Source organism: Sipha flava, unplaced genomic scaffold (assembly GCF_003268045.1).
Source record: "Sipha flava isolate LNK unplaced genomic scaffold, YSA_version1 248_pilon_pilon, whole genome shotgun sequence".
Taxonomy (NCBI): domain Eukaryota; kingdom Metazoa; phylum Arthropoda; class Insecta; order Hemiptera; family Aphididae; genus Sipha; species Sipha flava.
In genome coordinates, this window is record NW_020272897.1 from 493,687 (window position 1) to 507,232 (window position 13,546).

The 13,546-nt window shown below is 24.8% G+C and overlaps 1 protein-coding gene across 2 annotated transcripts in view; it reads right to left on the minus strand.

The window, feature by feature from the left end:
• Window positions 1–13,546, minus strand: part of LOC112684307 (glycine receptor subunit beta-type 4-like) — a 218,629-nt gene that overhangs the window by 36,315 nt on the left and 168,768 nt on the right. The gene's annotated exons all lie outside the window — the stretch shown is intronic.

Genomic DNA, 13,546 nt, shown 5'->3' on the forward strand with positions numbered 1-13,546 from the left:
AGTTATACATACATTTGTTTAAATAAAGTAAATTACTTATCAAGCAGTTTTATTGTAAAGTATAAATGTAGTAAACGTGATAGGATTAAGTTTTAATGAACATTTATAAAGAATAGAATGAATAATATTTGTTAAAAATAACTTTATTGCGATATTTTAGAATTATTTTGAAACGCAAGAAAAAGCTTTACAACAGACAAATAGACAAAGGCAACAAAAGACCTATCCTCAAAAACAATGCTTCCCTATTCAAAACTTCTAATTAGTATAAAAAGTATTATATAAGTAAAAATATTAAAATAAAGCACGAACAACCAATTAAATATTTTCAAAGATACTGTTCTTTCACATATGAACTAACTGCTGTTAAAATTCAGCCTATAATAAAATAATACTAAAAATGTAAATGAAATATTATATGAGATTGTTATAGCTAGAGTTATAATCGCGTAATGTAAATAATAAAAATTCGCATGAATGACACTTAAAATAATATTTTGAAAAATGAAAGATATTATTTAATTTTAATTTGAAATTTTTGCTAAAATTAAGTTTGAATATAATCGTATTCGACTTACAGGTTTTATGATTTTAAATTGCTATCTTCATTGTTTTTAGGTTTAAAAAAATTAAATATTTATAATCAATTGTAATTGTAAAATGTTTAATTACGTTACTGTCAAAAATTTACAAAATTTAAGTGATAAAAAATATCCACCTGAGCAAAATCATCTTCTCGACGGTAAGACGATAAGAAAAAAAAAATTAATAGTTAAATTATTCTTCAAATTTTCACTTCATATAGAATTTAAATTAAAGTTATTAAAAAATGCATTTTCTCAAAAAGAACATTGAACATACAATTCAATGAATACTTGGATATCTTTGGATATACGGTGGTTCTATTCATTTAAAAAGTTAATAATGCATTTAATAAGTAACAAACATCCTGATAAATTTGATAAAATTTGCTCTTATAAAACGTTTATTTTTCCCAAAACACAAATTATAATACATTGAAATGACGTTAGTGATAAAAATGAAACTTTTGATAATTTATTTTAGTGTCATTGTTGCAGCAAAATATTTAAGAGATTTAAATTAAAATCTGATAACGATTGAAAAATTAACTGAATTATGTTATAAGTATTATATTAAAACAATGATACTGGACGGATTATTTATTAATTGTCCTGAGTGAATTCAACATTGAATAACAGTAATCATTTGCGGTGCATATCTTAAATAAAAAGTACCTACTATACTCGTAACCGAGCTTTAATTTGTTAATTTATTTGTATACACATAAGAACCATTTTACTATGTTTATGTTATAATTATAAATTCGGAAGTTTACTTTTTGATTCTTGGTCTATTGAATATTATAAGACATAAATTGGAACGTATTGTGATGACAATAATTGTTGTATATCATTATTATGAATCATTCTCTTTTCAGTTACTCTTTAAAAAGCACTTACATACTCGGATTTTTTTTTTTATATTATAACTTTATATTCTATACGGATTAATAAAACACTTATACTTTATTTCTGTAAATTTTAAATGCATTAGAGTATTCAATTATTATAATTTGTGTGTCATTTTATATATATATATATATATATATATATATATATATATTTTACTTCGAATAAAAGGCGTATTTATTGAATAATTAAAGTACCACATAATTGAATATGAATGCAAAGTTATTTAAGTATAAACATTTTATGTCTTTGTCGATAAAGTAGTATAAATATATAAATTTAATTTAATAGTATATACTATATTTCGAATACTGAGCAATACCGAAAAGACTATATAAATGCATATATATATAATTTTATATGCAGGAGGGTGTAAAAATACTAACCGATATAAACAAACTATTTATACGAGTATATTATGAGTAAAACGAGAATTATATTGGTTTTATATTAATGTTTTTTAAAGTCCACATTAATTTATTTTGGTAATAAATTTGCGTCAACGTTTTCATAATGCTACATTTAAAATATTGAATGTATTTAGATTTGAATATAAGTAAATAATGTTCTTCTATATTATAGGGTATAATATGTAAAATATAATATTATGTTAGTTACAGTCAATGGTGGGCATTAACTTGTTAAAAAGTTAATTTTTTTTAAACTTTTAACTTAACTAGTTAGTTGTTTTTGTTTTTAACTTATTAACTTATTCAGTTAATTTTTTTATTGTTATAACTTAGCTTTTTATAGTTAATTAACGTTATTGTACAGTTAAGTTAATTTTAATTTTTTTTTTATCACGTGGAACCATTAGACAAAACTTATTCTTTCGATTTTTGGTTTAACTCTATAGTGTAGTTCTAAAAACCGGTTTAAAAATAAATAACATAGTCTTTTAAAAGTGTAAAGTTAAAATTGGATATTAATAACACAGGTACCTGCTGGTAAATACGATTTCCAATGGACAAAACAAAAAGTCGTCCGAGATATTTATATACTGAATTCAGTATTCTGCGTATTCGTTATAAATACAAGTATAACATATGATATTAGAAAAATTAACTTTTTTGTAATTGAGTTAAGTTAATTTTGTTTTCTATCTTAACTTTTAACTTATCGAGTTACTTTTTTTTTTGTTAAATTTTAACTTTAACTGAAGGCAATTTAATTGAATTAACTTAACTAACCACAATTAATTATTTTCATTAACTTGCCCACCTTTGGTTACAGTATTATAAAAGAAGAGATAGTTAATGAATTTGTTTAATATCACAGTGACTTTGACTTAAAATATATTTTTGAATATGAAATTAAAAAAAAAAAACTAACATTTATCATTATTATTCTCAAAATAATACAAATAAAGATATTTGAAAACACAAAGAACTCGTAAGACACTCAGCATACATCAATATTCTTTCTCTTGTGATTTTTCATTCCAGATAAGATATGTTATTGTAGAGAGATAGTATTAAAAATTTATGACGATTCGAGCAGAAGCCGGGAACATACATTTTTTGTTAATTTATTTTATTTATTTAAACTATCTAATAATTAGACTTTACTTTCGAGGAATATTTTTTGTGGTATTAGAAAGTTAAGTAATTTTTCGATGTAGTGAAAATACTAATTTATAACACATTTATTTTGAACGAAAAATATGACCTATTAATTTCAGTTCAAATAAAAATAGAACGCCACAAATTCCTCCGAGGATAAAACTAGCATAGTCTTAGGTTCTGCAGACTTCGAGCAGTGAAAGTTTTATTTTTTTCTTCTTACGATAAAATTAATTTTGTTATATCTCAATTTGGAATGTTCATATTAAAATGGTGCAGAATATAAGACAGAAAAAGGTTAAACAAATACATTTAACTGTGGACTATGTTTGCGAGAGTAAGTATTTTTTAAAAAAATAACAAATATCATACTCTCTTGTTTTCACCCGTATTTTAATAATAAATGCGATAACCTATTCAAATTATATAATAAAATCCACTGCATGCTATTTTCTTTGTCAAGATAAATTTTCCTTTTTGAACAAATATAAGTCCCGGTGGTGTTGTGTTAAATATTTTTGTTTTTTATTTTGGTTTTAAACGGTGTAGTAAATAACGAAAAAACATTTTCAATCATTTAAACCAATCTTTATCAAATAAAACATTTAATTTTTCCAATTTCGATCCATTAATTTTCGAATGATTATCTAAGATTGTATGTAAAATTTTTAATTAAAAAATGAAAACAATTTTGATTAATATTGAACATTTTCTTATCATCATTTAACTTGGACCTTGTGATCTATTTAAACGTTAATTCTAAGGATGTGTTATGAATGCAAACCTGTTAAACGAATTATAAAACAGTTGAGCAGTGCATTAGTATCATATAAATATCCAATAACATTTATGTACGGTCATTGTATTATTTTTGTTTGTTGATTTTAGTAATAAATTCATATATTTGTTAGTTCTAGTTTTACATGCTTCTCTATCGTAATACAATTTTTTCAGGTCTTTATACTTTTCTTTATTCATATCCTTTTTTATTTGGGCTATGTATTCTGCTCTTTGTCTCCTTCTTTTAATGTATCTTTCAACATCTCCTTGAAATATTTTCTTCAATAAGCTTTCATTCCTTAATATGTGTTCTATTATCGTGCCTCTTTTATATTTTATACTTTTCCATATTTGTCGTTATTTCTTTATTTTATTTAGTATCTCTTCATTCGCTACTCTCGTTATTCTCGGTGTTTATTTAATTAATGTGTATGATACCGATTTTTATACGAAACAAATATAATAAAAAACGTTTTACGACCCAATCCCTTTGAAAAACATAGTGTTTTTAATGAAATTAAATAAAAACTTTTGTGAACCTAATCCTAATTTTTGTCACCAGGAAGAACTTTTTTTGAGGATTCCCATGTGGCATTGAGATATTATACATAGTACGTATATGTTTGAGAAGATTTAAGGTAATTTAGTTTTTGTAAATAAAGTACCTAAGAAAAACTTGAAATAATTTTTATTTAATAAAAATATATACTGCTACACTATCTTTTGTATTTAAATTTATTTTTAATAATTTTTATTTATTATTATTTGTGTTATTTTTTTATTTATTTAATTTTCAACAAAATTAAAATTAATTAAATATTTTTCTTATACAAGTTATCACATGCTTTAATTTTATTAGCTAAATTGAAAGAAATATATGTTCAGTATTAAATTCTCGCCTAAGGTGCACATGGATTTGGAAACACGAATTACCGAATACAAGACTTGTATACTTGTATACCATACTTAGTATGATCCTGTGCCAAACCATATTAAGTACTTACTGTTCAAGTATTTCAATCTGTAAACCCATTCTGTTTTATTACTTCCATCTCTTGGTACGTTCCCAACAATATACTCCAACATGAATTAATATTTGAAACCATCAACCTAGTGACTAAGCACTGTAAACATTTCAAATTCTATTCAAAATTATAATTTTACCAACTCACTTGACTTACTGCCTTTATTCATCAATATCTTTACGCGCTGCCCAATGACATATAGTGATTTATTCGGTAGTTTTTGAATTAAGTTTTCATCCCTTTTTTAGTATTTTTACTGGTTATATTTTAGTGTAAATATTTCTAAAAATGCATGCGAACCTATTCACTAAAAACTAGTTTCATGAGTCATACATATTATTTAGTATTATTTATATATAAGTTTACAAATAAATTTTTTTTTTTTTTATTTCAAATAATAATAAATTAAATAGTTACAATTTAGTCATAGCAAAGCCATCGCAGAAAATATTAATAATTTGAAATTTTAAAGTTTCGACTTAACTACTGCTATAAATTGATGAATGACAATATATAATTACGTTGGAAATTGGTTATTTCATGTGTCACAAATAAACCTTGAAACCCACATGCCAAGACCATATATAAATCGAGTAATTTATTATAATACGAAAGTTGGAATTTTTGTCAAAATTTTTATTCACGTTGTACATTTTAATAGATTTTTTAATTTCATATAGTATGATTATAAAGCTCGAATTTGAATTTCATCAGGTAACATAAGTGCAGGAATAACAAACTTGAAAATTCAATTAATACTTTATGATTATAAAATTTTTTTTTAGAGAAGTTTTCTGTGAGTTTTTAAAAATATGCATTCCATAAATACATGTAATTAGGATTAAACATTTTTTAAATTTATTATCACAGGGCTCTTATTCATTTCAGCTTTTATATTTTTATTTTTAATGCAAAAAAGAAATGTAGAATCAACATATTTATTGATGCGCGTTTAATAAGTTTTTAAATATTTACATTTTGTGTTAAGGAATTATGCACGTATCAAGTTTTTTTTTAATAAAATCTTGTTTTTATGACCTGGTGCTTTTGAAAATATTTTTACCCAGTAAAAAGTATTAATGTATTTTTATAGGAATCATTATTCAATATTAATTTTGCGTTTAAATAATTATATATAATCATACATTCAGTTGAAAAACAATGTAATTTTTTGATAGACATTGTAGGGTGGGTGTGTTTGTACATGTATGACTAATGTACATATCCAATAATAATTATTATCATGTAAATTAGTAAATTATGCATGCATGTTTTATTAACAGTTATGTATTAGTTGACATTAATTTGAATTCATTGATGTTCATAAATTAAATTTAATGCGGTATAATATATGACGTATGTAATCATGATTAAGGTTATTTGGTTTTAATGAATTTTTATTTCAAAGGTAATAGATTAATTTTATTCTCTATAATTTTTTTAATATTTTAAATAGAGTATATTATATTTAATACCTTTAAATATAAAATATTCTTAAAAAATTATCTTTGATTTATTCTAAATAAATTATTTAAAAATTGTTATAGCATTATGGTCATGTTAAAATGTAATATTTTGTGCTGAATTTTCATCTTAACCAAAACTAAAAAAAAGCATTAGTATAAAAATGTGGGCTTACATTTTATTCATCTCGAAATAATGAATAGCAAAAATTATATCTATATGTTGATTTAGTATGAATGTCGTTCATTAGTCACAATTGTTACTTTGTTATTTATTTTTATTTTTATTTTTGTGTTATTTCCAAGATTTTATTCAAACTAAACATTTAAATTATCCAACGCACTATTATTTCTTGTTTGTGACATAGTCTTAGATTTATATCATAACGGAACTAATTAAAATATACTTACATAATAAATATCGCGATCAATGTTCCTTGGTGCAAAAAATGTTTATAATTTATACCACGTTTATCTCGAATAATACACACATTTGTTCAAACATTTGTTTTAACCATGACCCGTCCGTTTATTACCTTACCCTAGTTTTTACTATCCACGAGTTTGATTTTTTCTCTTAAAAAACATTAGTTGTACGACAAATCATTATTTTCCAGTTTGTTAAGACTTAATGACAAAAGTTTAAACCCCATGAAAACTCCTGTTCCACAAACGTTTTTTATGAAAATGTTTCTTTTCATTTCAATTGTAAAAAAAAATTCATATCCGTAGCTGGTACATCAATTTAACATTGTACTCTGTGTTGAAATTATTTCTTTTCATAAATTAATTGATGAACGACTTTATTATTATTATTATTATTATTGTTATTATTATTAGGTTTAAATCGTGTTTTTCATTGTTTTAGATCATCCATATAATTAAATCCAATTTTAATGCAATATTTAATGATTATACTATACGTCAGTATAAATAAAAATATTAAGTTAAGAGTAAAATAATTAAATTAATAATGTTGTGCATGTTGTAAGGCGGCGTTTTGTATAGGCAAAATTGGTACATGTACGTGTTCGTTAAGAACTGGTAGTGTAATCAAAATAGTTGATTTTCGAGTGCTAATAATTATTATCTGTATAATATTAAATATTATCCAATTTCGGTACGGCTTATATTACTTATTAGTAATTGATACAGAATTAAATTAATCATATCTAAAAACGTTTGTTTATTAAATTGTATTCATCTGATTGTTAAAAGTCTTAGCATTTGGTTTTATAAAAGTAAAGTTCAATGTATTTTTATGAAGATTTACTAAGAAAAAAGAAAAAGAAAAAAAGAGATAATCGAAATTAATGCTCTTATAGTAATATACAATCGTATTAAAAACATATTATTTTTACTATTAAATATTTTCTAATTATTATTATCGAACTTAATTAATTAAATAAATATGTAAAAAAATTTTCAGAGCAATTTTCTGTTTTATGTTTAATTGTTGATTTTGAGTGCTTACAGATAATTTTAGTTTTTAAAAAAATAGCATTAGTTCATGATAAAACAATTAAGAAATATGAAATCGTTTTATCGTTATCACAGTATATAACTATAGTTATATAATTATATACTATTTATAACGTGTATGATTGAATAATTTAAGTACGAAGACAAAAATGTGGTTTTAAATAAAAACAGTTGATTAAAATTAGAAAACATCAAATAAATATGTAATTTTTTTCCCCTAGTTAAAATACGAGTATAAAGCAAAAATACAAGTATAGGTATTTATCTACTGATTAGTGTATTAATCAAATATATGTGCGTGTTTGAATTTAGTTTAAAAAACGTGAAAACTTCGTAATTGAATGGAAAAAGCTGAATTTGAACTTATACTAAAGTTAGCAGTCAGTAAAGTTCGACAATTGTTCAAATGAAATCTAAAACAAGAGCCCTTTTCATTGGAAAAGCACTGTATATGTTGTTTTCGGCTTTTCGACCGCATATTAGTTTAATTATATTTAGACATGATAATATAGTTGCGGTGGTTCAACAGAATATTAGATTGTTCATTAAATATATATAAGGTACTCGCTTTGAATAAACATTGAATTTTACATTTTTTTAAAGCATTTTACAAATTTGTGTATTTGTAAATTAAAAGGAAGCTCAGAAGTGTGTGAACTAGTCCAAACACATGTTAAAGTCATTTTAATACGTTTTTTTATAAACTGAATCATTTGGTAAAATATGAAGCGTAGAGTAAGAAAAAAAATGTAATATACTCGTAATGTTTGTAGTTGCAGAATACCTTTTTATGCAAATAAAATATTAATATAAAACAACATTTACACGAAAATGAGTAAAAAGGTAAAATAATTGATGGATTTTAGTTTTTCCCATTTTTACAGTTTTTTTTTTTTTAATTTGAAAAATAATGAATTCAGTTTTGAATTTATGAATAAGGCGGTGAAATAATATAAAATTCAAATCAATCTACTGGTTGATCGGAACTGGCCATGTTTGTCAAGACGTGGGAGAGGGGGTTGTAGTTGGCAGCGTCGTCGTAGGTACCGGAAAATATGTGTTCAGGTGTCCTTGTTGTTGTGCATTTGGAAATTATGAAAAACGTTGGGGGGGGGGGGCGCTGTACCATAGAGTAATATTACTCTATGGTATGCGCTATCCCCGACCAAAAAATGTGGTTTTTTGTACATGCTGTTAATGTTCTTACATAAAACTGTTGGATAGTTGCGCGGACTTTAAAGTCGTAAGTTATACGTTTGTATCCGCAGATTACGGATCGCCGTCGTTCCGGCCTGTTCAAATCTTCCCGCTCGTTGGCGATCAAGTACGCGTCTTGCAGTTATCACCATTACCATCATCAAAGGCCAATTATTCATATGTTATTATTATTTGTCATTCTATGAACTATTTAACGTTGTTGTATTTTTCTAATATATTTATTCAATACAATACCTATCTGAGTGATTTGTAAGGACTCAGTCATTAGGGTTTAACGGTACATTAAGAGCTCTTTCGGTGAACACTCCTCGTATAATATTAACACCAGTACGAAGAATACTATTGCTATGGTTTATAAATGAGTTATCATAATGACGTCTTTTGTTTTTCTCTCATACGCAGAGTTGTGGAAAAACGATAATCTTCGATTCATCGCTACATCGATAAATCGATAGAGAATTGAGATATGAAATTTTATAGGAACCAGTATATCGATATAAATTTATAGATTAATATAATAATTAGATATTATATATTTAAACAATTTTCAAATTACATATTTACAATTTATAAGTTAAAAAATTTAGAATATTAGAACCAAAACTAATCATCTATAGATTGTTGAAATACAAGTTTTTTATACTTATCGGTTTTTTTTACCTAATCTTTGTTTTTTATAAAGATTTTCTAATGTAGACCACAATATTCTGTTTTTATCAGTTTCTTTTTTACTTTCAGTAACTAAATGGTTTTTTAAATGCTGAACACCACCATTCGGCGTTTTGTAAACTTTTGTACTTATACACTTATATAAATATTAATTTACTTAAGCAAAATATTGTAAAATACGTGAAGAACTCCACCTTGAAATTTCACTTTTATAATTTATAATTAAGCTCAATTTCAAAATTATTTTTTTTAAATAAATAAATAATATTGAAAATTTCAAAATCTCAGCGATATATTTTCCACGCATAAATAATTAATTATCTATAATTACTAATAGACGATTGATGACAGCCAGACACTGTAAATTGTAAATATTATATATTTTATATTTTATTGCCTATATTTCATTCGACTATATCTTAGTTTAACTTCTGTCTATGGTTCACTCATTGTCGTTGAGAATTTAAGGAATTTTGTTCTGAAAACTATCGTTGAGGTCGGCGTAATATACCTAGTGTCTATAACATTAACAATTACGTTAATTCAATAGCCGATAATCGAAGTAATTATAAAGACATTTCAATAACATAATAACATTGAAAGAGTGAATAAAAATAATATATATGTCGATATGATATTTTCGATATTATCAAATAATAATATCGATGTTTTTTGTACATCCCTTCTCTTACGTTCAGGAGTGATAACCTTTTATTATTAAATTTAATTATTTTATTGACGTTTGTATTACACTCACATAATACTAGCGTATTCAAATCCTTCAATGATGGAAGCAGAGCTTTTATATTATTATAAAATGTATGTTGTTTTTAAATATGGGTTTATTTAACACACTATATGATTAATTTCTTTCTCAGATAATACCTTAAATATGGTTTATACATACGGAAAAAAAGTACTTTTTCAAGATTAGGTATTTTAAAACCTTGACATCAAAAAGATAAAATAAATAACAATATATATACCGTATTCTAGATTATCAGAAAATCTCGAAGCTTAGTATTTTTTTTTATCGTATTTGGTATATTCTTAGTAGATGAAAGTGTTCTATATTGTATAAAGGTGGTCCCACACCACTAATCATAAGTAATCACAAGTGTAGGGATGAGTGACTATTCCGATTAATTGCACTATCTTCGAAAAGACTTACCATACTAATTAAAAGTGTAGCCGAGTAAGAGCTATTATGAGTATTCACAAAGTTTAGCAATTAACGAATCTCATGTCTCACATTAATTGGTTAACTGTCTGATTATTATTGATCATTCTCGATTATTCCCGAGAAACGTTGGAATTACCTCAATTGTGTACGAGTGCTATTTGGCTCGCTTTGACTCGAAACAGTTTACCGTCTTCTGAGCGATCAACTACAGGTACCATCACAAGTTACATAATTAAAGCAAGTATCTAATTCCACATTACTGGCGAGAATTAACAATTAATTTAATTTAACTAGTTTAACAATAATAGTGAAAAATAGTCTAGAATGAATGATGTTCACGTAGAGAAAAAAATGTTTGAGAAACAATAGCTACTTTACGCACTGTTGTTTTCAATAACATAATTAGATAGGCAATACGATGAAGTGGACATTTAAAGGCCAATACATTTTCAAAATGTTATCAATTTAATTCGGTGATAAATAATAACTTTAATGTTAATTAAGACGAATTTGTGACAAAATGTAATTAAAATAAATATTATAAAAATTGTTTTGAGTTTTTCATGCTAAAATAAATAAATTGAAAGTTTTTATTTTTTTATTTTTATTTGGACACTGAAAATCCAATAATTTTCCTCGAATTGGAAGTCAATTCTTTAAAAGATAATCTAATTACTAATTAAATGGATTGTATAAATATTGTGTTTTAAAAATTTCTGGCGAAATTGCAGCTTATTATTTTAATGTTGTTTATGACAAATTAAGTACTGATTTATTTCTAGTGAAGGTATTTGAAATAATAAATCATCGAAAAACGTAGTAATTACTTTTAATATTGCTATAATATTTTGGCTTTTCGTTTTGTTCACATATTGGTAATATTTATTTCTACAATTGCAATTAATATGCTCAAAATTAAAAATAATTTTCAAAAATATTACATAATAAAAAATGAAGATATTCCTATGTATATTAAATTGAAAGGATAAAAAAAAAATTCTACATCTATTATTTATTTGTGAAAACGTTCAAGATTTTTGAATAGTTGTATGCATCTACGAAATATTGAAATGAATAATCGGTAACAGTCAAAAACGTTCATAAATATTTTAATTTCAAAATTAATTATTGATAAGAGTTTTATAAAAGCTTCATTTGAATCCGTTAATACATTTCACATTTTTCAGTTAATGTTATCATTTTCTTCAAAAACAGTGAAAAATGTAATAAATTATCTCCAAGAAGTAGTAATATTTCAAATGCATTGATTAAGTCTCATGAAAACATTTAGTTTGTGGAACGATCTTTGAGTTTGTGAAAAATTTCTGGAGAAAATATATATGTATGACTAGGGTTACCACCATACATCCCAGAAAATCGGTATTGTCACTGTTTTTAGACTTCGTGTCCCGATGTCCCGAAAAATGTTTACAGGATGTCCATATGTCCCGGCTTAAACGTCTAGAGGAAATGTAGTATTGTTTAATTTTTAATTTCGACCAGTTTATCTTAAAGTACATTTTTAATTGTAATAGATTATAATATATAATAAAAACATAATTTGTAATTTACACATATAATACATTTTATTTTACAAAAAGATTTTTAAATATTATATTGCCGACTATTAACGGTCCTCTTTAGTGACGTATACGTAACTTTTGTATGAGGGGAGGACGATCATTTGCAAACAAATCATTATTTTTATTTTATCATTATTTTTTTTACATTTCTAATGCCCTCACACTAAGAACATTATTTTATAACATTTTAAAAAGGCCTAGGGTATCTGACCCCCGCATCACCCCCTTGTATACCTACATCAATGGTCCTCTAAATATATTAAAAGTTACATAAAAAGTATAATATTCAATAATTTGTTTGTTTTGTCCCGGTTTCGCCTCATAAATTTATGGCAACCCTATGTATGACCAAATAACTTATTATTATTATTATTATTTTTCGGAATCTTAACAAGATGAGTTTATTGATTATAATTAGCTAAAATATCTCATTATTATGTGGTAAGCATTTATCGTCTTATTGGTAATTATATGATTTGGAGGCATTAATTGTTTTATTTTATTGTAGAACCCCGCAGACTCGCGTACAGTATAGCGTTACCAATTTCCTGACTATACAATTGCATCCGTCTGAAAATTAAATTTGAAACGTTTGAATTGAATGAATTGAATTTTCTCCGATAGAATTTGAATAGAATAATAAGGTTCGTTATAATTTTATTTGGTTTCAAGAATTTAAATTAAATAAGAAATGCGTATATTATATTGGGTCAATATATTATTATATGCACTGCATTGTGTACATACTACTTTTAACTTTTTATCAGTTATTTGACCTAGAACAATATAGGGTATCTTTTTATAGACCTTTTTAAAATGGAATCTGTGTAATTGCTTGGATAACGACAAAACCGCATGGCAGTTCACGATTTTAATGGTTTTATTTCCTGTGTGTTAAAACGCACTTTACTAAAGTATTTAGCTCGTTAAAAACAACTTGAATAATTTACAAAATACATTATATAATAGTATAACATAACATATTTTTGACAAAATTAGTTTGAGCGTTTTCACTTAAATCCGATGTGCTTCTATTATAAAATAATGTATCAATTGCCAGTTAATACTAAGCATCTGAATATGCTTAAATT